The sequence below is a fragment of the Siniperca chuatsi genome, linkage group LG5, assembly GCF_020085105.1.
Source record: "Siniperca chuatsi isolate FFG_IHB_CAS linkage group LG5, ASM2008510v1, whole genome shotgun sequence".
Classification (NCBI taxonomy): domain Eukaryota; kingdom Metazoa; phylum Chordata; class Actinopteri; order Centrarchiformes; family Sinipercidae; genus Siniperca; species Siniperca chuatsi.
In genome coordinates this window covers 22,175,924-22,199,689 of record NC_058046.1, presented here as the reverse complement: position 1 = coordinate 22,199,689, position 23,766 = coordinate 22,175,924, and the positions used below count along the sequence as shown (strand labels likewise).

The following is a 23,766-nucleotide window of genomic DNA, read 5'->3' as shown; positions in this document are numbered from 1 at the left end:
CGTTTTCCTCTCTCTCACACACCCACCCAGGAAACAGGAGAGCACACTGACCTGTCTATTAGACATCAGTACGTCCTCATGCACTTAAGTGGTACATAATGATACCGCCACCAACCAACAGCCCCTGGACTTTTTTATTATTATAAATGACACTCAGCTGTGTGATGACAAATACGGGAGCCTTTCATATATAAAGGAAGCTGACATCAGTGCAAGATACAACTACAAATGACAGAAATCATTAAAATCTCTTTTGCTGCCCGTATAATGTACTGTGGTAAATGGGTGCTGAAACTAACCGACTGAATGGAGGGATGAGAGCAGGCAGCAGGACAGCCCAACCCTTGGAGAGCATGGATGATTGCTCTCCACCATGATGAGTTCCAACAACCCCTGTCTGTCTCCAAGCCACCCTTGCAGGTCCTTCCCTGGTTTGACTGTGGGAGAAGCTGGGATGACTAGGTCATTATCAGGCTGAATGTGTGAGACGGCTCATCATTGCAAGTATGTGTAACACAAATGAGGTGAGTCAGTGAGCAGGATTTGTTCTTGCCTCTCACCACAAGATACGCAATGATTTTAAAATGAATTTCTTGATGTTTGAAACAATCATATTTGATCACTTCAGTGTTTTCATATTTGACATTGCACAAAACATTTGACTAAAATTTGAAGAACAGCAGAAGTAAGTGGCAATATGTTAATCAGACTAATTGTTAACAGCTGCCATCCCAATATTTTAGAGACTTGTGTTTGTAAGAAACATTTCCTCTGATATGTCCAATAACATCTGGATCATTAACTGTGGGCAAATTGTTTCCTCAAACCGTAATTAATTACATAGATGTGTTGCAGCTTCAGTCTCAATTAGGTCTGATAGTGGAAAAACACACTTTATCGCAACATTATTTTCTGTGTCTGTCAGAGTGAGTCCATAAATAAGTTCAACAGGCTCTAATTGTATTTGTGCAGTGACATTTTTTTCTGCAATCTAATCTATTTGAATTTTAAATGGACCATTGACAGTGGTGTTAAAGTGCATTTTAGTTTGATTTGCAGCATTTCATCCGTTAGTCACCCAGAAGCCATTTGTAAAAATATCCTGACCGAAAGAAAATGAAGTAGTTAAATGAAGACATTTTTGCATGTTATCACAAGTCTCAATTTCTTACTATGAACAATGGGCTCCTACATGAACACAACATTTTCTGCCAAAGTTAAAAGAGTTTTGGTTATTTCACAGCAACATTTGAATGAAAATGTGATGACGGTTTCTGGGCTGTTTGCTTATGTTGCCAGGAAACTGTCAATAAAATCTGATAAGCACACCCACACAGTCCTGATGAAGCAGATCAGCTGAGAGTTAAACTCTTAATAAATAATACTTACAGATGTATTTTGTCATCCTTGGGGCCAGCAGAAACCAGCTGTAAACACAACACATAGTACACAGAATCACCTTTAAAGTTGATCTGGCGAACTGAAAGGAGCTGAGAGGAACCCTACAGTCCAGTGATAATTATCTCATAACTTTGTACCTTTCCCATGAAAGTAGTCATGTGATCCATTGTTAAAAATGAAAATGAAAATACTGATTATATCTGCTTTAATGTTATAGAGAAATTCTAACTGAAACCACATTTTCAGGGGCTTTAATGGTGACTCTTCATACAGGAGGCCCCAGTTGTCACACTATGCCACAATCAAAGGTGACATAATATAAAACAACATCACAAAATGTGGTGCTGTCTACCTCTGTGGAGACATCTTTAAAATGGCAGTCACGGTACACAGGAGGAGCTGATTGCAGATAAGAGAAAGAAAAAAGCTAGATGGTAAATGCTTTTCTTTGTGGAAGCTGTAATTCGCCAGAGCATGACGCTTTCAGGCAGGGGCACCATCGCGTGCAACAGTGACAAGGTTTGAGCATGTCTGTTTTCTTAACAGTACTTGTCGTGACTCGTGACCACTGTTTGGAAAAAGTGCATCCACGTGTCTCTTGATTTTCTCTCTCGTAGAGGGGTGACAGCACCTTGGAAACTTTCCGGTGAAGGACAACAATGAACAATACTGACAGTATGGGAGAGAACAGAGGGTGCTGGAGGGGGAAAAAGAGACCACAAAAAGTATAACAGGAAACTATATTATAAACCTCTGTGATATGAAAAGTGTAAATTCATGGATATATGCAGTGGCTCAATTGATTAAGGTGAATCTGATGTTGCTTGGTCACATCTCTTGAATCTCTTAAATGGTGATTATGCAGAGTGAATTTAGCCAGAGCTTTCAGTGAGCAAAGTGTTTCCCAGGTGGTCTGTTAAATCCTTGATATTAACAAGAGCAAAGTGTATGTACTGCTGAGTCTGTCTGCAGACAGCAGATGTCTCTCTGAGAATAATTATTCCTATTTTAGATCATTTTGGGTATTTGGTTGCGATAATAATAACCTAATCTTTCTGTCCTTTTCAATGTCTCTTTTTCTCTCCCTTTTAAGATCTCTTCAGTGTAGAAAAGGAAAAATAAGTATGATTTGGCTTATTCAAATTTAAATATCAGACACCACGATCAGATGGCAGTAAAGTGATGTGCTGCCAGTGTGCTGCTCTCATTGTACCACCCCAACAGTCTGCTTTCATTTGTAATGCCATTAAATTGAAGATGTCTGTGTGTGAAACTGATTTGATTAGAGTTTTATATGCTTATTAAAAGTTTCCATTACTGGTACAGCTGGCAGAGCTGATGCTCTACAGGAAGAGTACCTTGTTGTTATGTTTCTGTATTTAATGTCAGTCACTACTAACAAATAATCTCCCATGATGCGTTTTCTCTTTAAAGTCAGCTAGTGCTGCATTTGCTTCAGGCTTCTGTGTTACTGTAGATATTCTAACTTTGTTTTTTATTGTTGTATTATAATTTGGTTGAATCCGGTAGTTTTGATGTCAGACTGATCTTGAGGCAGAACAGGTATAGATTTCAGGATCACGTGTGAGAGAACAGTCATTATGCTAATGTTTGGGGCTGAAACAAATTGAATTTATTGATTAATCTCTTAATTGATTAATCTTTTTATGATTTCTCAGAGCCCAATGTGATGTTCTAAAATCTCTCCAAACCTGAAAGATAAAAGCAGCAAATCCTCACATTTTTTAAATGTTTTAAACATTTTTCAATGAACAATTGCATTTGGTTTGCATTCCACTCTGCAGGCAATGTGGATGTTCTGTGCACCTGCACCTTTACATCTCTAGATGTGTGATATCATGTGTTTGTTCTTTTGGGCAAAACTTTGCAGAACACTGAGTCCCCACACCTCACACATTATGAAGAACATCTCTTTCCCCCTCTGTGATGGTCGCTGTCAACAGCTTTAGCAGTAACTCTCGGTGCACAGCAGTGGAACAAATACCGAGGGATGGACCGAGGGATGTTTTCCAGGTACTTATCTATCCCGCTGCAGTATATCATTTGTCCTAAAGCTGACTTATTGATCACCGTCTTGTCTTCCAATAAGGCCTCAGTAGAGTAAGTCTGGTCTGCTGTGTGTGTCAGGTGCTGCCTCTGTGGCTGTAAGCTGTCATATCTGTTTAAGCACAAGTGGCAAAGAAAGGCTATTTATGTAGCCTGCTTTCAGATTTTTCATGTGTTTGAGGAATTTTCAGCCTTACATCCTTCAGGGTTTACACATTAGGGACTGGACTATTTCCCTTTGCTCTGACAAATTACAGATGTAAATCTGTCACATTTGTATTAATTTCCCTGCTGTTTACCCAGTGATGCAACAGTACAAAAGAGGAACAAAGCGTACACCCTTTGCATAGTATTATCATAACCATAACTCCTGTGAGTTTGACGAGCCTTGGGGCCAGACAGCTTCATACAGCAGCAGTCTGCTTGCTTGCTTGCTTTGCTGAATCCCAGCCTGCATGCCTGTTTGCCTGGCTGTTCCCTGAGGGCCTGCCTGTTCTACTGCTTGTATCCCTGTCTGCCTGTCTAGCTTCTTGCTTTCTTGTCTTCCTGTCATAAAACTGAATTTACCATTTAAATGTTAATTGCAAAGTAAAAAAATATGCTTATTTACCTTCTTGCCAAGAGTTAGATGAGGAGATTAATATCTGTCTGCTGAATATGCAACCTCCAAGTGATGACAAAACTCCAGGAAGTCACTGCTCCTGGCTAAGAAATAGTCTGGCACTTAACCTTCGGTAAAATCAATTAAACAAATGAGATATAATGCATTTATTAGTGAACCTTAGAGGTGCTGGTAGTCAGATATTTTTACATTTGGACGGAGCCAGGCTAGCTGTTACCCCATTTCTAGTCTTTATGCTAAGCTAACCCAATTGTCTTCTGGCTCCAGCTTCATATTCAAAGGACAGATTTGACAGCAATATCGATCTTCTAATCTAACTCTTGGCAAGAAAGCAAACAAGCATGTTTCCTGCTGACCAATCTTTGTCTGTATTTCATTCTTATATTATAAATTAAAACCTGCGACTTGAAATAAGCTTAGAAATGAAGATCCCTGCAAGATTTTTAAAAAACTGCACTTCTCTCTTGTACCAGAGATGGATGACACAGCCTGCAAAGGTAATCTGACTCAAATATCATCACTATTATCCACTGTGTGAAAAATGACTGGCTGTTACAGCTGTTCATGCTCCCAGTCAATATTGGGATGAGGGAATAGGTACATTACCTTCAGTGTGTATTTATGTGAGTGAGTCTCTTTACTCCGGGAGCAATGGGAACATTACCTGAAAATATGTTTTTAGAAATTCTCTAAAGTAACAGCACAGTTACATTTCCTGTATGCTATTTTCTAATCTCTGAGTGTTTTTGTGAGGATTTATGGACTATCTCAGCTTTGTTCATCCTTGTTATTGTAGTTGTTGTTTGCCATAATTTTTAGTTTAACAGTCTGAACATGGACAGAGTGTTGGAGTACATGCAGCCACAGGAATCAGCAATACAAATACTATGTGAGTAATGCGATGTTTTCCACTGTTTGTTTGGATGAGAGCCCTAAGCTGAACATGTTCCAGACATGTGAGAAAGGACGGGAGGCAGATTTGGCAACCGTTGTCCAGAGGGGCCTCTCATAAGGTACACACTTTACTTTGATTTGATTTGATTATTCCTGATGTTTGCCATACATAGTGTTGTTACATAGGTGCTGCTTTGCACTCTGTGGCAAGCTTCAAACTGTTCATGGGTCTTATTGTCTCCAGCGGTACTATAGCTTTCAAGTACTTATTACCTGAGGAGATCCACATGTGCTTTGACTGAACTGAACTTACTTTGACCTGCAGTCCTATTCCATTTAAAATGGTGCTCCAACAATTTACTGCACTTCCATAAAGTTGGAAGACTTGCGAGAGACAGATTTAAAAAAGCAAATGCAGCAGATGCCGCGATATCCCAACTTTTAGTTCCTTGTATGGGTCAAGCTGCAAAAATGCTGGATCATACATTTCCCAAAACGCAATGACGCACTAGTGTCTTCTCATTAGACCCTTCCTGTTTGGTAAAAACCCATGTTTTTCAATCTTTGTGCCCCCAGTTTGTAACACAGGCTTTCTGTTTTAAATTTAAAGTCTTCAAGCCCAAGCTGGTAAAACCCTGATGACATCACTACGACATCACCAGGGTCATTTTTAAGACTAGCTCTTTCAGACTCAGAAGTTTTTATACAACTGTTAGAAAAACATCTTTACTCAAGGTCCACTTAATAGCGTTTTTCCGGAGCTTTCAACTGCACATTCTCCATCCTCCGAGGAAGACTGCAAGTAAAAAGCTACGTGGAAAAGTGGACCTTGAGGAAAAGCAAACGTTCGACATTTTGGAAAATACATCTGTTTGCCTATTGGTAGAGAGTTAGCAGAGAAGATTGATGCCACTCTTTAATCTGTTCGTTTAATATGAAGCTACAGCCAGCAGTTAGCTTAGCTTAGCATAAAGACTGGAAACAGGGAGAAACAGCTAATCTGCCAAACGGTAACAAAAACTGCCTACCTGCACCTCTAAGGCTCACTAATACAATACAATTTATTTGTACCTTGTAGGCTACCACTGAGCTTTGGCTACTCCCACTCTTGAAAGAGCACGCACTGCACTCATACACATCATCATGGCATCATCATTATTGTCCAAATAAAATATGCACACCAAGCTTTGCACAAATTTTTAAAATATTTTTTTTTTAATCTCAGATCCCTTATCCAAATGTTCTAGATAACCAGGCAGCAGCTCAAAGTCCTGCCAGACTAAATCCACCTCTTGACTGAGGTGAGAATCTCTCTTGACCAAACACCATGGCTCCAGTCCCTCCAGGGCAAAAAGAAAGGTGTCTGAGTGTGTGTGTATGTGAATGTGTGCGTCAGTGTGTGTCACTGATTGCTTTGGAGCCTAAATAAATATGACAGAGCCTGTTTCAGCAGTGTACAAGTAGAGCATACATTCATTAGCAGTTCAACACAAGCCACATGTCTTGTCAGCGTTTTGTTACATACAAAGAACATTTGCAATTCATGTCTCTGTAGGGTTCGCTGTATTCTCTGTGGTCGCTGAGGCAAGAGAGAGTCACATCATCTCTGGGAATTGCAAGTGCATCTGTGAGTGTTTTACTTAGTAAAATGTCAAAACAGATTCAATCCTTGTTTCTCTTTATGCCACAGTCTTTATTTCTTATTTATTTTCTTGTGAAAAAGATCCTAAAAAGCTGGACAAGGAAATAATTTGTCATTCATCTCCAAAAGGAATCCCCTATTGTCCCTCATGTAATGTGAGCTGATATTAAAGGACTAGTTCAATATTTTGGGAAATACGCGTATTTGCTTTCTTGCCGAGAGTAAGTTGAGAAGATTAATACCACTCTCATTTCTGACTGCTCAGTATAGGCGGGAGCCAAGAGAGTTAGCTTAGCTTAGCATAAAGATTGAAATGAGGTAGACACAACTAGCCTGGCTAGAGGTGCTGGTAGGTGGCAAGGTAGATGTTTCCAGTCTTTAATAAACAGATGGGAGAGTGGTATCAATCTTCTCATCTGACTCCAGGCAAGAAAAGCAATAAGCGTATTATCACTAATATAGGCAGGGTCAACCTGGACACATCAGCACCACTGCCAACTCAAATAAATTTTACTATTTTAAACCATAGCCAAACCTAACTGATAAATAAACCTTTTAAGAAAAAAAAATCATCATAGCAAAGACAAACTCATGATACAATAAATAATGAGTAAAGACATCTTCGCTGTATAAATAGTTTAATGGATCTTTGGCAGTCATTAGCGAGTTTTGTCTTCTGTCTGCTTGTGCATTACACCCCCATACTGTAAGTACTACAGCAGTTCTTCCCACTCTGTCATACTCCTCTCCTTGAGCTCCGTTTTATAAACCTCTTTCTTTTCCTCTCCTCTCCAGTTTGTACACATCCATGGGAACTTTCGGCAGGAGGGGGGGGGGAGGCCGGAGCATGAGAGGCATGTGATTGGCCAAGAGGCAGGAACCACTCTGACATGATTGGCCATGAGCATGGGAGCTGTGAGCAGAGTTCCCTCCTTATTCCAGAGAGCATCAGTGAGCAGTGGAGTGGGACTTGCTGTGTTAGAGATGTACATCAGATACTTTTGTTTGTTTTGGTTTCTCTGATTGGGACTCTCAGAGAGCAGGCAGAAGACACTGTACTGTTGCCAGGAGTGGATAAATAAACTCTTTCTGGAACTTTCTCAAAAAGATATAAAGTAAGTTTTTACATTACCCTATTTTCCTCCCTGTCACTCCTATATAGTGATAAATGTAACAGTTGTACAGTAGCTCTTCTTGCTATGGGCTTACTATTGGAGCAAATGTGACACATTGCATTAAAAGCAATAGTACACAGTAGACAAAATTTGATATAATGATAACAATTGCACACATAGATACATTATCATAAACTCTTTACCACAGTTTATATTCTGAAATTAGAAGTTGTATGAGTGCATGTTAAAGTGTGTCCACATGGTATGTGAATGAGTGTTTCTGTTTATACATACATGGGCGTGCATGCACTTAGATGTGTACATGCACTGGATTACTGAGAGTATGTACTTATATTCTGTGTCTTTGAAGGATGCAGCTTTGTGTGTTAGGGGAGGGAACGGTGGGTGCAGTGCGACTTCACAGTGACCAACCTCATCAGCAAACCTGTCACTGCAATGCTTCGCATTGACAGAGGAGCTCAAGGACTCCCCTCCCAAAATCTCCTGGTGTGACTTTCAGGCTGCAGGGTGGTGGTGGCAGTGGCGGTAGTCGGCTATAAATAGGACTGCTCCAAATTGTACTGCAGTCACACATACATTCGGAGAGAACAAGAAATGACACAGTCATTGTTTTTATTTGATCCTCTTAGCAGCTACAATGTCTTTTTGGCAAAAAAAAAAATTATTTGACTCCAGTGTAAACACACATAAATTAGAGTATACTCTAATACCCTTTTTTTTAAAACTTCAATATTATAACAGCAAGAGTCTTAACAAGGGTGAGAAAATGGCAGAGATAAAACAGAGATGGACAATAGAAGTAGTCAGAAGGTGCATGTGTCTGTCAGTGTGTGTGTATTTGTCAGGATGTAAGGGTGTGAAAGTGTTTGCACATGTCAGAGTTTTCCTTGCTAAACTGCCACATGTGGCAGAGCGATACTCAGCAGCTCTCCACAGTTCCCTTTAAGCAGGTTATCACCTCTGCTGCTCAGTCCCTCAACTCCTTCCATAGACATTCTTATCAAATTACTAGTCAAAGCAGCATGCTATAGCGTGAAGCGGATGACTTGGCAAATGTTGCAGTCCATACAAGGAGCGGAGGTTTGTCTTGTTATGACTTGTACTAACTTGTATGAACACAGGAAGAGTGAGTTTAAAAAGTTACATAATTTCATTACACACAAATTAGACCCAGGAGGATTTAACGTTAAGCCAGCTGACCAGCTGCAAACATATGGAACTGTTTATGTTTCATATCCCAGCCCAGGAGACCATGACTCAAATGGCATTGTTATGAAGTTTGTTTAATAAAAAAGCAGCTTGCTATGATCGCTCTTCAATCCACATGTTCATTTTGTTTTACTTAGTTTGAAGCCATCTAAAGACAAAGAGTTAAAAGTTGTGCATATGACATCAACAAAAAATGGATCCAAACAAGCAGCTTTCTCCTGTCCCAACGCGTTCTCGGTTGCTTCTAAGCAGCGGAACTAGCCTGCAGTTTCTAATATCTACCTTTCTGTCAGCCTGCTTGTCTCAGAGCCCCTTTACTGCAGTGTAGAACACAGGGAGTCTTGTGTTGTACCTGACCTCTACTATGCAAATATATACTGTCAGACTGCCAGCCAGCGCTGCCCTCCACCTCCACTTGGATGAGTCTGTGAGATGAGAGCGGCACACTAAGCCCATTGTTTCACCTGTGCATCACCTGAGTGCTGAGATAGAGGCTGTAGTCACAAGCTGAGACTCTGACCTATATGACAGGGGTGTCCGCGCTCTCCTCCTCAGTTCTAGTTCTGTGATGAAGCATCTACAGTGCAGCGATCAGACCAAGTCAGTCATTATTAGGCTGAATAATGGATGGCTGTGCTGACTCGACAATGTCGCCACACAGCATCAGAGAAAATTGTTAAGGAGAACACATACCATTTTTATTCTTAAAAACCTTGCATCCTTGTTATGTTGCCCTAGGTCTCTTTTCTGAATGAGTGTTGCTGCTCACCAGTGTGAGTAAATGGGAGCGCAGAGTAATGAGCTTGGCTCGATGTACTCTGTGAGTACTGTACAGGGACAAAAAGCATCTGCACTACTGCTGACGTTTTTGTATCACTCTTCTGAAACAGAATCTCTGCAACTGTGTGTGTCTGCGTGTACTCTACGTGCACAAATCCTCCATTGGCTTCACTGACGATGATCTGTTAGACCTAAACTTAAAGTGACAATGTCGACTCAAGTGTTTATCAGACTTTGTTGTAATCAGATGGCTCTGTTACCAGAAGCAGCTATGAGTGACCTAGTGAGTGATGTAGCTATTATGAATTTCCAGAGGTGAAGGGTCAGGGGTCAAGCAACAGTGGAGGGCTCCAACAAAGTCTAATGTCACAGGTTTCCCTGAGCCATTCTTGGCATTTTATGAGTGAGTTAATGGAAAATTATATAATTTGTTTCCCAAAGCATATTCATTACTATAATACAGGCAGTGTTTGTTTTCCTCTGTTTTTCAAGGGAGAGTATGCAAAAGTCCTCTAAAGCTCTTGTGCAGAAGCACTGCAATATGCATACATACAGACAGACATGAACACACAAACATGTATGCGCAAGCAATGCCAAAGGCATTTAAGTATATTTTTATTGGAAACTCTGTTCCCATAACAATGAGCAGGAAAGTCTCTGTGTACCCAGGGCTTTTAGAGGTCATTTTGGGACTTTGCTGGTCTATCAAGCTTCAGTAACATTTACTGGGCTTGTTGATTGATTGTAAAAGTCCAGACCTTTTAAATAGATGCTTGAGAGGTATTTGCAACAATTACTTTTACATCTGTTTTTAACTTTAAAGTGACAGTGTTAAGTGTTACTTAGGTAAAAGATGTTCCCTTCCTCCAGATGTTTGGCAATATTGTCATGAATCCAGTGATGGATATGCTGTTTGATATTAAATCCAAGGACAAGTGTGACTTTTTAACCTTTAATGGAGTCTTTTCCCTTTGCACGCCCTTAAAAGGCTGTACCATAGGCATGCCTTAAGACCATCCCATGACACATAATGAGTTACACAGACATGTTCAAAACAGCATAGAGGAAAAGATACAAGATAGATTTATCGCCCCCCTTCTCCCTCTTTGTCTCCCTCTCTCTCAGCAGTAGAGCCAAATAAACACTGACCTTTAGCACAGCTGGATGATATCAAGGCAATGACTACAACACAACGTCTTACTATTAAGCCACACTGGTATGGTTTATGGACTTTAATTGATGTCATGTACACCAATATAAGCAAGGACTGACGAAACAGATGACGATACTTGAGAGGATCTCTGCCTCTGCAGCAGCAGCTGTGTGTGATGACTGTTACGTTAGGCAGGAATAATGACCTTCCAAGGGACATGAGAGAAGAGAGGAAGAAGAGAGAAACAGCTGGGGCCTCGAGTTCACTCGTACTTCCCTTTCCCCTTGTTACACTGGAAGTCCTGTCATTGTGTTTGTTAGCTTTTTAAAAAATAAAGAGTAACAACTTACACTACTTTTACAGACGCACAGCTAGTGATTTCTGGATCTGACCTGGCCTGGATTGTGGAAGGAATGGGTGGGGGTGCTTTATAATGTCTCGAGAGAGTGATGGTATGCGCTGGTCATCTTTTGGTCATCTCTCACACAGCACATCCTGGTGCTTTGTTTAACAAAATACTTTGTTTTCCTGCGCTGCAGAAAACTTTCCATAAACAACTGTTGACATTTTCTATGTTTGGACTGGGTCAGGGCAATGTTGCTCTTAAAAACATAAGATGTAGACAAAAGACCAGAAAAGCGTTGTGCTTCTGCAGACTGGGGCAATGTTTTCCTTGAAACCCAACTCCTTTGTTTTGTTTTTTCACATACTGTACTCTCTCATAGTCACGCACACACACACAAACACAGTGTGTGTCTGTCCAACAATACCCCGATGACTATCAGAACAGGACAGTTTAACATACAATAGTAAAAAACAGAACAGCAGTTTGAGAGTTGAGCAGGACAGTGAAATAAGTGCATTCAGCATTAAATGACTATTCCAGTCCCACCAGCGTCTCCAACAGAGTCAAACAACTGGACAGAGTTGCAATGTAACATATCAACTTGACTCTCATGGAGAACTGATTGCATTGCTTGGAGTGAGCACACACCACAGAGTAATTGGAGTAAAGTGCCTTTGACAGCGAGTGTTTGTGCAAGGAAGGGATGAATAAACATACAGGGTGGCACATGGATTATTTGATTTTTTTCTGCAACAGGGCCAAAAAAGGACTTGCTTGAGCTTACTCTTGATATTTGCATTGAGCATCCACCTTATTCTGAATGATATCTACTATATATATGCTTTCTTGCCAGTAGAGACGGCTTGCCAGTTGGCTAGAGTTATATCAAAACAAGGTTATTTGGTCAGGTGTCCTATATTATTTATCAGGTCATGGCCCTGATAAGAACCCCGGCTTGGTCTAGGACACTGTGAATGGAGTAAAGCCAGCTAGCTAACATTAGATCAGGCAGGTTTTGCTTGCACCGCTACACTCACATGTAAAACACTCTACTCTCTGAAACACATATTCAATGCAATTCAACTGGCTTGGCAACTGTCCAGTCATGTCGCATCAGGACAGTTTTTGGAAGAATAATCATGTTTTCACTGTGCTTTCCAATGTTACTGCCTTGAATTCTGTTTCTCCTGAATTAAGGGTGGGGTATGCTCAAAAAGAACTAGCTCGTATTAAGTGCTGTCCAGTCACAAAATTGTTTATAGCCCTTACACACTGCCACACTTGAAGGCGGGGTGAAAAGCCTGCTGTTATTGAAAGGGAAAAGATGCAATAATCGTTTGATTATGGGGATAACTGCACACACTTTCAGACAGACCTTCGTAGTGTTGCACAGAGTCTGACTCACAGGAAGTAGGCTGTGGGTATAAGCCTGCCATTGGCTGACTATTTCAGTCAGATTTCTCCTCCCCTTCTGCTATCGGCTTGTGACCGTTTCGCAAGGGCACCGTTGCTGCATCCTGGGCCTAGCGACGCTCCATGGCGATTGTGATCGGTTTAAAGAAATACAAAGAAGCCAGAGCATTTTTTCCCCTATACCGGAATGATAATGGGTTCAGCCAGACCTTTCTCCAATGCTTGTACAGCGCTTAAATTAAGTGTGGAGATAGGTCTGGCTATGCAAGACTATGTTGCACATGGCTGTTCACACGAAAAGTGACAGAAATACTTGTATAAAGAATTTAAAAAAGAGAGCTTGAGAGAATCTTGCTTACTTTCTCACCTCCACACGTGGCCAATCACTGCATGAATGTCTGATTTTCTGTTTTGGAAAGTTGCAGAAACCAGAGTCTGTTGACTAACTGCAGACTTGGGTCAGCAATGAAGGTAATATTGTAAATTGGCTCCAGCCCATTCACATAATTTTTTTCCTGTTATATCAGCTTGATGGGAAACACAACATGGTTTGTCACACAATGTCGCATTCACATTTTCTTCACACGCTTCATATTCCTCTAAACATAAGACAAATGTTTTAGCTTAAAAGCAATAGGTACTGTAATTTTTTCACCATCATAACATCTAATCTGCCCAGCTTTTGGTTTATGCTGCTGCTACACTTGCTGCACTCATTGCCAAACCTAAGCCTGTATGTACTAATAATCATTTTACTTATACTACAATATTTCATAAGAGGTGGTCGTATGCTCTAAGACATGAGTTTTTGTGAGTTTACAACATAGGTTAACAATTATCTAATGTATAAGTGACGTGTTTTTGCCAGCTGCTGCATGTGAGGGGGATTTCTGGATTTAGAAAAATCTCACTCATTTCACTTGATAGTACATTATTTGCAATGTTTGGAGGTGCTTTATTGGGGAATGACTACATGGTGATTGGTGCCCGACTCGCATATAGTAGATTTCACGTATGCCTGGCTCTGTATCTAATATGGTCGTTAAAAAGGCCAACCTTTCTCATTCTATCTTTTATTGATGTTTATTAAGGATGTTTATTAAAGATCGTCACTCCCCAATCTCTGCTGTGGGGAGTGTGCCGTTAGTCATGGGGTCAAATCCGATAGACACCAAATACCAACTTTGTTTGTAGTCTGTATTCATATGATAAATATATTCCATGCGTATTTCACTCCGCATCAAAATGTTTTGTACACAGTCCATGATGTCATCTACACCGAGAAGTACACCACATAGGCTAATCTTGTTGTTACAGTACAATGATTCAGTGCCAATAATAGTTCATCTCTTACGGATATCTGAATGTCTCATCATAGTCTTATTCTCCTCATAATCCCATTTATCTGTTATTTATCCATACACGGATGTGAGCTGGAACTGCACATAGATGCACTAAATGTTCCCTTGAAATGAAAAGTAATTATGCAACATGAGACCCTTGTGTAGAGTAAAGGGCTACATTGTTTTTTGGCTGTTTACTCTCTTCCTCTTTTCATTTGTTTGTTGGTTCAAACTAGAGAAATGCTTTCTGTAGCAAAACGTCACTCTCTATTTTGCTTTCTCACTCCTACTCTCTGTTTCTCTCACCACAGTGGGTGAAATAGTATTCAGTGAAGTCTCAGGGTCTAATTCCATGTGACCATCTAAGGATGTTTGCTCACAAGCCTCAGGCAGACCTAAATTAATCTCATATCTCATAATAATGCTGATCTGTAGAATAGAGATGGGTTTGCACTCGGCTCTGTCTCATAAATCAGTCAAACAAATGATCGAGTTAAACAGTTGCAGGGCTTTGAACAATGAGTTGTACTGAATATAATTTAATAGATACATTAGATGCTTTATTTTAATGAATGCACATATGAACTATGTGCTTGCATACTGCATACTAAGGTCATCTGTCATGGAGTTAGAGAACTTTCTACTGAAATGAGCTTTTGTGAAGTTAAGTGCACTACATCATTAGCTTGTTGACAAACCCCAGGGTGAAATAAGGGTTGTCTTTACGTTATATGCACCAATTCCATAATAACTGAGGGGAATCAAGAGTTTGTGATAAATTTGTTCTGCTATTTTACTTATTCTCTGAAAAATCAAGAATGCACTTACTATCTTGCTCAGCCCTAATTAAATGGAAATGTTTTCTCTGCTGGAAAATATTTGGTTTTATGGTTGTCTGTTATTAAGTAAAAAAGATGCCAGCTCTTCTCTGTGGTTTGATGCTGCTTCAAACTGGCAAATCTTCATCACAGGGGTTCACTGGAGAAATCAGCCTTGCCCTCCTTCTATTTCTTCCACTGGAAATGTTTTTATAAAAATAAGATTACAGATAATTAATCAGCTTTCTGGCTCTTCTCATATCTAAGATAAAACAAAGCCTAAGAGGGTAGGCCATCTTCACATAACATGACGAGTTGTGTAGCTATGGTTTCGCTTTCTATATAGGACAGTGCCAGGTGGATGTTGCTCAAACTAGCACTGCTATTGTGTGTCTAAGATACTCTTCTGCCCTCACCATGCTTGTAGGTGCACAGCAATGTGCTAAACATACATCCAATACACGTTGAACACAGCAGTTGGTCTTTGAATTCTTCACTGGAAGCAACTGTGAAACTGTAAAAACAACACTGAACAACAAATTCAATGAAAAAGATCAGTAAAGACCAAAACAAGGGGTAGGTGAAAGGTAAAAATGAATTAGTACTGTAACAAGAAAACTGAATTCATACAAGTATAATCTAGCTGTCAGATTAGTTACAAAGGATCACCAGTTAAATATCGACATTAAACAACCTCTAAGCCTCCACGCTCACACGCCATATCTTCTGTTTTTAACACGTGTGGAAATATAAAACTATTTTAACAAGCAGCTAGCCTTCAGCTTGGAGGCATTTACTGACCATCAGCTAGCTTAACGTTAGCCCCACCTGTAACTTCACGCAGCAAGAGTACCGGTTTTCTCGCAGTGACGCTGCGGGGTTCACACACTCTTAACAACTCTGAGCTAAACTCTTACCTGTGGCTAACGTTAGCAAGCCAGCTAAGGACGTAGCTAATTGGACAACTTTTGTGTTAGCGGGAGGCGTATTCCTCCCCCTTTGGTGAAAGCTAACAGCCCACCCATACCTGCAGCCCCAGAGCCAAGCTAGCACATCTCGGACCAGTCTGCCCACCCACTCCAGGCATAGACGATGAAATTGATATGAACCCTTCATCAAAGTCTCGGTAAGACAGCGAACAAACCGACACCCAAAATGTTGAAGTAACAAGGTGTTACTGGAATTTCGAATTGTATTACACTACTCGTTACTAAACAAAGACAAAAAAATCACATTATTGTAACATGTTACTAAATAATGCGTCCCAACACTGCACATAGAGTCCACAAAACTAGCTAAAAGTAAGTAAGGAATAATGTACAGCGAAGAAAGTAGGCCTTCCAAGTGCAGAAAAATGGCCCCTGTGAGTGTTATACCATTATACTGTATATTATATCATTAGATTATTCATTCTCATGCATTTATGTAAAAGCAGCATTTTACTGCTGTAGGTTGAGGTGGAGGAAACTGTTTTGTAGAGGACTGCAAGTAATTATTATTTCCATTATGGATTCATGTACTGATTATTTTCTCGATTAATAAATTAATTGTTTGGTTTGTTTTAAAAAAAATAAATTTAAATAATTAAAAGGAAAAGCAGCAAATCCTCACATTTGATAAGCTGGAACCATGAAATGTTTTTGCATGAAAAATGTAAACGATTATCAAAATAGTTGCCAATTCATTTTCTGTATGTTGTGTAGTTTAAATTATAACATATTTTATAAACTCTTCATATGTGCAAAAATCTTAATTTGTAAAGTAACTAGTAACTAAAGCTGTCAGATGAATGTAGTGAAGTAAAAAGTACATTTCCCTCTGAAATGTAGTGGAGGGTCGCATGAAAAGAAAATACTCAAGTAAAGTCCAAGTACCTCAGATTGTTATGTACAATACTTGAGTAAATGTACTTAGTTACAGTCCATCACTGCATTTCCATCACTTTAATAAATTCAACAATATAATCATGCTATTGTCAACACTTTATTAATCTAAAGTGTTGTCTAAATTGTTTTATTTCAATCTCTGTAAGTGTATATACATTAATGTCTCAACCAAACAGTATTTTGTCTTAACAGGGGATTAAAAGATTTCCATGGCCTTTCTAATTCCCTCTATTTGATAAGTATATTTCCTCATATAGTATGAAACCTCCTTGTTTTCTGATCCACTCCCGTTTGTCCTGTAAATTTTCTGTTACTGCATTATGCTGTTAACAAACTCAACACTTCCTTTATTCTTTTAGAAGACAGAATAACAAGGCTAACAAGGCTTTTATTGTGAAACATTTGCAGGACTGTTTTGTGGAAAATTCACTGTCTGGCACAGTTCCCATAATTTTTCAAATATAGCTGCTGCCATCTTGTGGCACTTGTATGTTTTTGTCTTTGTACGACAAAGTACCGTTTGGTTGAGACATTACACACTTTAGTTTTATTGTTGAATTTATGAATGAAAGTGATGGAAATGTACATTATGCAGTTGGCATGCACAAACAGGCACCAGGAGTTTATCCACCCTTGTTTTTTGTTGTTTTTTTGTATTTGGGACCGGCCTTTATTTGTTCATGGAAACCACACCCCCAGCCATTATTATTATTGCCTACTCATCAGAAATAACAGACTGTAGCATGCCGTAATTGACCAATCAGAATTCAGTATTCAACAAAGCTTGGTAATAAGAGTGAAATAAATAACAGTAATAACAGTTAGCCCAGCAGTAAATTATTGCTAACCGTTATTTAGAATATTGCATTATTGACACATTAGCCTCTGACTGAATTAGTATAATGTTACTGTAAAGGCTAGAACTAAACTGAGTGTAGCCAAACTAAATTAACAAATGACAAATCAACAATTACTAAACAGCTATGATAAAAAGAGTAGCCTACCTACAGATAATACTCCAACAAGGCTATTTGGGGAGTAGATAAAAGATGTATGTCAATATTTGCTTGAACACAGATCTGATAAAAGCTGGATATAACAATGTCAGTTAAACTGCTAACGTTATATAACTGTTAACTGTGCCCAGTAGTGGTTGCTACTAGCAACAGAACACTAAACTGAAACCAACAGTTGAGAGTGGCAGATTACTTGAAATAGAGAGGACGAAGCAGTGACATGACTGTGGAAATATACTGTTCGACAGTTTGAAAAGTTAGATAGTTGTATGGATAGTTATATACATAGAGCAGTTTTCTATATTTAAAATAAATATATTGTATAATACTTTGTAAAAGTCCTTGTGCTCTGCAATATTGTGTGTGTACTCACTTGGAAAAAATTCTGCCTATTTAAATATTGTGGGAGAGGAAAGGTGTAACACTGACAGAGCAGACACATTCACAGTAGCTGAAGCTATTGTGCCAAGGGAAAAAATGTGTCATGCCTTGGGTGAAAATGTTGAAAGCGTGTTTTTTTTTCTCTCTCTCTCTCTCTCTCTCTCTCTCTCAAACCTCTGATAGTAGGACTGTGTAATGTGAGCTTCATAACCAACAATACATTGGAAAGTAAATCAAACGTTGGCCTGGATTATTGTGATGACACTGCATTGCAGTCATTACATTTTCAAGTTTGATTTGCAGTTTACAAAATAAGTAAGGCTGCTCCTCATCATGTTTGAAACAGATAAATAATGCCAGCCCCCAACATAAATGCATCTGTCTTTGCATCTGTGTTTAGTTTGGTATATTTCCCAAGCCTATGTTAGCGGATGGAAAAGGACTGGCGAGGCACCCAGCATTAATTACGCTCTAACCAGCTGGGTCATTAGACGAGAAGAAACCACTAAGACTGGGTTTGCGACCTTGACATTAAGCTGCTTTGCTGTCTTCAGTCAGTCATCAGTGTTCACGTATTGACTCACATCTGATGGGAGCGATGCAGGCTGAGATTCGGCTCACCAATGTGTGCGCCTGCTGTTTTCTGCTGGGCTGTACGGTTAGGAGTGACTCATCCCCAGCTCTGCAGGGCCTACTTCTGCCTTGGGTCAGTGATGTCATTAAGCTGTAGTAGGCCATGTGTATGAGAGAAATTGGATAGTAGACAATGCTTTGTGTGTGTAAGAGGGATGGAAAAAGAGGCTCTCAGTTCAGGATAAAGAGAAACACACCAGCAGCATAACTGGTGGATGTACAGTATTGTGCCAGCTGCTTTGTAAAAAATGTATAGTATATACTTACATTGTCAATGTGGATAAATGTAATGATAAATGTAATGTAATAATGTATTTTTTTTATCATGGTGGAGGACAGAAAGGGTGTCTGGTTCTTGGTGTGAGACATACACGCAACTATAGTTCTCTGGGGACCTCTGCTGGCAGTTCAAAGCCGAGCAGCACACTGTTTTCATGTATCTACACTAAGCCATCAAATGCAATGTAGGAATCTTGTAGTAGGAAAGAAAAGATGGATGGGAGGGCAGTGGTAAAGAGTGGGTTAAGTTTTAATTAGGATTATAGGAGGTTTAAATAGAGGTTGGAAAATGATTTATAATAAATTGTGATTGAATTTTATTTGAAAGTTTTGGCTAAGGCAGAGCACACCAATGTGCTTATCTTGGGTTCTCCTGGGTATACATTCTTTTGATGTATTATTCAAACCATTTAATTTGGGAAGTGGGAAAAAAGCAAAACCAATAACAATTTGGTCACAAAATATAGTAGTCGGATTTACATGAAAGGATTTACTGAATATTCATCTGCATTCTACTATTTGTGCACAACCTACCAATGTAGGCTGTAGCTGCTACTGACTGTTACACTGTGTAGTAATTCACTGCAGGCTTTTCACAACCCTTGCATTGGTTTAACTGGTCCACAGTGAGCTATAAACTGGTGCTGACACAAAGGCTTCCTTAATTATCTGTCAGCAGTAAAAAGAAAGAAGTTATACAGAATATAGCCACTGACAACAGTCTCTTTCCTCAAGTAAGCCTCTAAATGGGCTCTTAAAACACATTACAGTAAAATAAGATATTCATTCTTACTTGATAGACTACAGTTTACAGGCCAAGACTAGTTAAGTTACAATAGAATTAAAAATGGTTTGGTCTGACAGTATATTAGTGTGACAATATATTTGGCTGATATTGACCTTTTATTAAAGCAACATCAAATAATGGTTGTTGGGGGGTTTTTTTTGGCCACTTGGAGGCAGCGAAACAAGCTGTAAACACAACATTGGCACATTTGCCTTAAAGTTGTTGGCGAACGTGTTAGCAAAGCAAACAGTTACTTGTTTACACATTCAGCGGATATAGAGCACCATTAATTTGGAGTTGTGTTTGTGTCCACCAGGCAAACCCACCAACTCCTGGGGGAAATATATCTCAGCCTGCTAAATGCTCCTCTATTTTCACCAGATAGTCACTAACGTTGTCTGTCAGTCGTTTGGTGCTGTGGAGGTAGTATACAGTGGCTTTATCTGAGCATTTTTGCTGAAAACAGCTGCCTGCTGTGGCTGGAAGCAAGGTTGATGAGAGTGGTGAGAATGAGCCAAACAGTACAGTTGCAGACTGTAAACTCAAAAAAGTTAGCTGAAGGACCTGCACCATTTATAGTGGTATTCATTGATATTAAAGATAAATGAGAGTTTGTAAAATGGTATAATCATACATTTTTGAAAGACCGTAGACATGAACTCTAATGACATTTATTCAGAGGAATTACAAAAGACATTTTCTTTAAACATGAACATAATACTTTAAAGGTGTACTCCAGTGATTTAGTATTGCACTACCATTGAGTTGAGGGACTTGCGAGAGGCAGGTTTAAAAAATATAATGGTTAAAATCAAGGCAGCAGAGTCTGAGATATACTGACTGTTCCTGGTAGGGATTAAACTCGATAAAACGCTGGACCATACACTTCCCATAATTCAGCTCGATAAGTCTTTTGTTAGACCATCCCTGCCTGAAAAACGTCCTCGTCTTTCAAACTCAGACTTTAGAAAGCTCCCTTCAGAACCACAGAACATATCGTTTTCACAGGATTAGTAGTATTCCCCATGACAAGTAAACTGAACTTCATGTGTATAATGCTGTAGGTGCACTGACCCTGTTCAGAGCGATTTAATGAGAAAGGTTAGTGCTTCATTAATTGGGATGAATCAATTCTTTATAACCCTCATATTGTCACAAACTATACTATCCTGAGCATCTTTTTCTTAGAAGCTAGAAGAGGTGGTCTTTGGTGGAAATAGACATTTGACAGCAGGTGCAGCCTTTGTTGGTGAGTCCATAGCCAGAATGCTACTCATTTCTTATACATGCATATACATGCAACATGTAACTTATTTAAATTTTAAAACATTTTTTTGCATCACATCACATTTTGAACATGACAAAGCTTTCATCAGATGATGCAAAATGTTTTTTTGGTTGTTTTTTTTTTACTAAAGATGTGATTAAAAAATTCCAGTGAAAAAAGTGGAAAATTTCCCTCCAGTGATCACACCAGACGATAACCTGGGTAAATGACATCTCAGTTAGTGGTGAAAGCTTTTCTCTGTTGCAGCTCGCATCAGCCTGATGCAGCAGACACATTTCAACATAAAATCCTGCCAGGTTCAGCTTCACCACATTTCCTGCAGTTCTCAGCAGAAGGTTTGAGGTCAAATGAATGCACAAAAGGCCCACATGTAGTCGAACTTACCTGGCAATCAGTCTTTATATCAAAATAAGCCTTTCTGTTTTTTTCTGGCATAGGCTCCCTCATTGAATATTTTTTTCCCAAAATTTTTAGTACCATTAAAAAAGATGGTAGTTCTAAAAATAAGGTTCAGGAGCCCCAAGAAGTGCTTATGGCAAAATTAGTATATTCTTTATAGATTTTTCAGCTTTTAGTGAAAATTGTAGAAAGATCCACCTTTAAGTGGCGAGTGATCCAATGAATTGTCTGAGGAACCTGGAATAGAAGTAATTTCAATCAGACAGAGCCTCATTGTCAAAGCACAGTTGAATATCAAAAACTGTTATCAAAATACTCCCATATCTGTTGACCCCAATTTCCCAGCAGACAAAGCAAACGTGTGACTCATACTTGGGTCTGCAGGACAATAGGTGGAATATAAGACAATTATTTTCCAGGAGCTTGAGGTGTGAGAGCTACTTTACATTTCAAGTAAATGTGTATTTTCATCCCTGATCCACTTGCTGTGAAATTGTTTCGAACTGCTACAAAGGGCTCATCACTGTCAACAAAGTGCTACGAGAAGTAATGGAAAGGAAATTGAGCTGTTAATAGCAGCCACTACTAGCATACATGATAGTGAATTGGAGCTGCTACAGGCACTGCATATGATCAAGTTTATAGTTTTGAAATATAGAATAAGGGCTGTCGTAATCTCTCCTGAAATAGAGAGTCTGTACCAAGTGACAGTGCACATCTATCATTTGCAGGCTGTGTTTCAAGGGTGTATGTGCGCACACATATGTTGGCATGCCTTTGACAGCCCTCCAGTGGCTTGATCATGGCTGATTTATGTGATGTATGGTTTGAGAGATTGCTGTGGCAGTTAATGCTAGTCCTCGCTGTGAAGGACAGGACAAGTTCAGCCAAACAAAGGCTGTGAGGATCTGGTAATCAGTAGTGTCTCTACACATAAGACAATATCAAATAAAGTTGAGACGCATCTTTCTTGTTTTTACTATCATGTCTAGTAAGTGTAGCACCACTTGGAGGAGCCACTGCTATGTTTCGGATCGGTTAGTTGTCAGTAGTCAGTTGCTGCTGCTCAACACTGAGAGGCTTCTTTTCTATTCATTTATTCCTCCCATCTTACTTCAAATGTGGTTCAGCAGTGATCTTAAAACTGCAATCAGTGACCAAAATACAATTACTAAATCAATAAGATGATAATTTTGCGCTGCCATCTTTAGATAAGTGAAAGAAGTCAATGAGGTGGAAAAATCCACTTCAGTCAATGGCTGAGAAATGAGTCTGATTGGATGGCTGATTGGATGGCTTTTTGTGAGCATCAAACAAGTACCACTTCCTATTTACTCTGAAAACACTGTGATGTACCATATAATGGGCTGTAATTTATTTTAATTTGAAGAATCTAAGATGGAACTTTGCAACAGCTTGTTCTGATTTGTTTATTGATTGCTTCATTTTAGTATTTACCATCTAAGCTCGACTATTAGTGTCAGTGATGTATAATCTCCCATTGGCTTTTCTCCAAAATATTAGCTTGATAAATTTTACAAAAAGCATACTTGATTAATATGGTCTATGCAGATCTGCCTACAAAGAGAATAAAAGTGACTGGCTTTTTTTAACAAAGCCACAGCGCCTGCTCATCCTAGCGGATTGAATGGCTACAATAAAAGACTGAGATACTTTTGAGCGATTATTCAATAAGCAGCTGTTGGAGCTCAACAAGAGAAAAGAGACGTTTCACACAGCAGCTGAAATTTAGAGCACATTAGACAGCCATGACCTTCTACAGCTGGGTGAGGAGAAGCCATAGCTCAGCTCAGTTTTTGCTCACTCGCTTAATGTGATCACACAGGACAAACTGTCATTGCTCTCCTAAAAATGGCAGGAAGTTAATTGAAAAAGCCAGCAGAGGATGTATCAAAGGGACAGGGGAAGAAATAGCATCTGCAGAGGGCAGTTTTCATACATACATACTGTATCTGAATCTCGTGGGCGTGGGATCTGTAGGTCTAATTGCACCTCACGTAACTAATGCTTGAGCCCAGACAGAAATCAACCCCCTGTGGTTGCGCTGTTGGCACAAACCCTGCGACACTGATCCATCACACACACCGAGACACACAAACAATAGTAGAGCTTCTTATCGGCAAAAAACAAAAACAAAAGACATGATCTGTTTGTTTTAATGCACGAACACCAGTGTTGCTGACTAGCAGGTCTTGCAAGCATCAGAAAGACGAGTAAATTGTCACTGAAGTGTTGTTGTCTGAAAGAGAAGA

The 23,766-nt window shown here is 39.4% G+C and overlaps 1 protein-coding gene across 3 annotated transcripts in view; it reads left to right on the top strand.

Moving 5' to 3' along the window:
* The first annotated feature begins 7,611 nt into the window (after positions 1-7,611).
* pde4d (phosphodiesterase 4D, cAMP-specific) overlaps positions 7,612-23,766 on the top strand; it is a 178,344-nt gene continuing 162,189 nt past the window's right edge. The window contains exon 1 of one of the 3 annotated variants that reach the window (XM_044195852.1): positions 7,612-7,741. The gene's annotated coding sequence lies outside the window, so the exon portion shown is untranslated. Of the gene's footprint in view, positions 7,742-15,750; positions 15,951-23,766 lie in introns of those variants that run through there. The other 2 variants (XM_044195850.1, XM_044195854.1) reach the window with 2 other exon arrangements.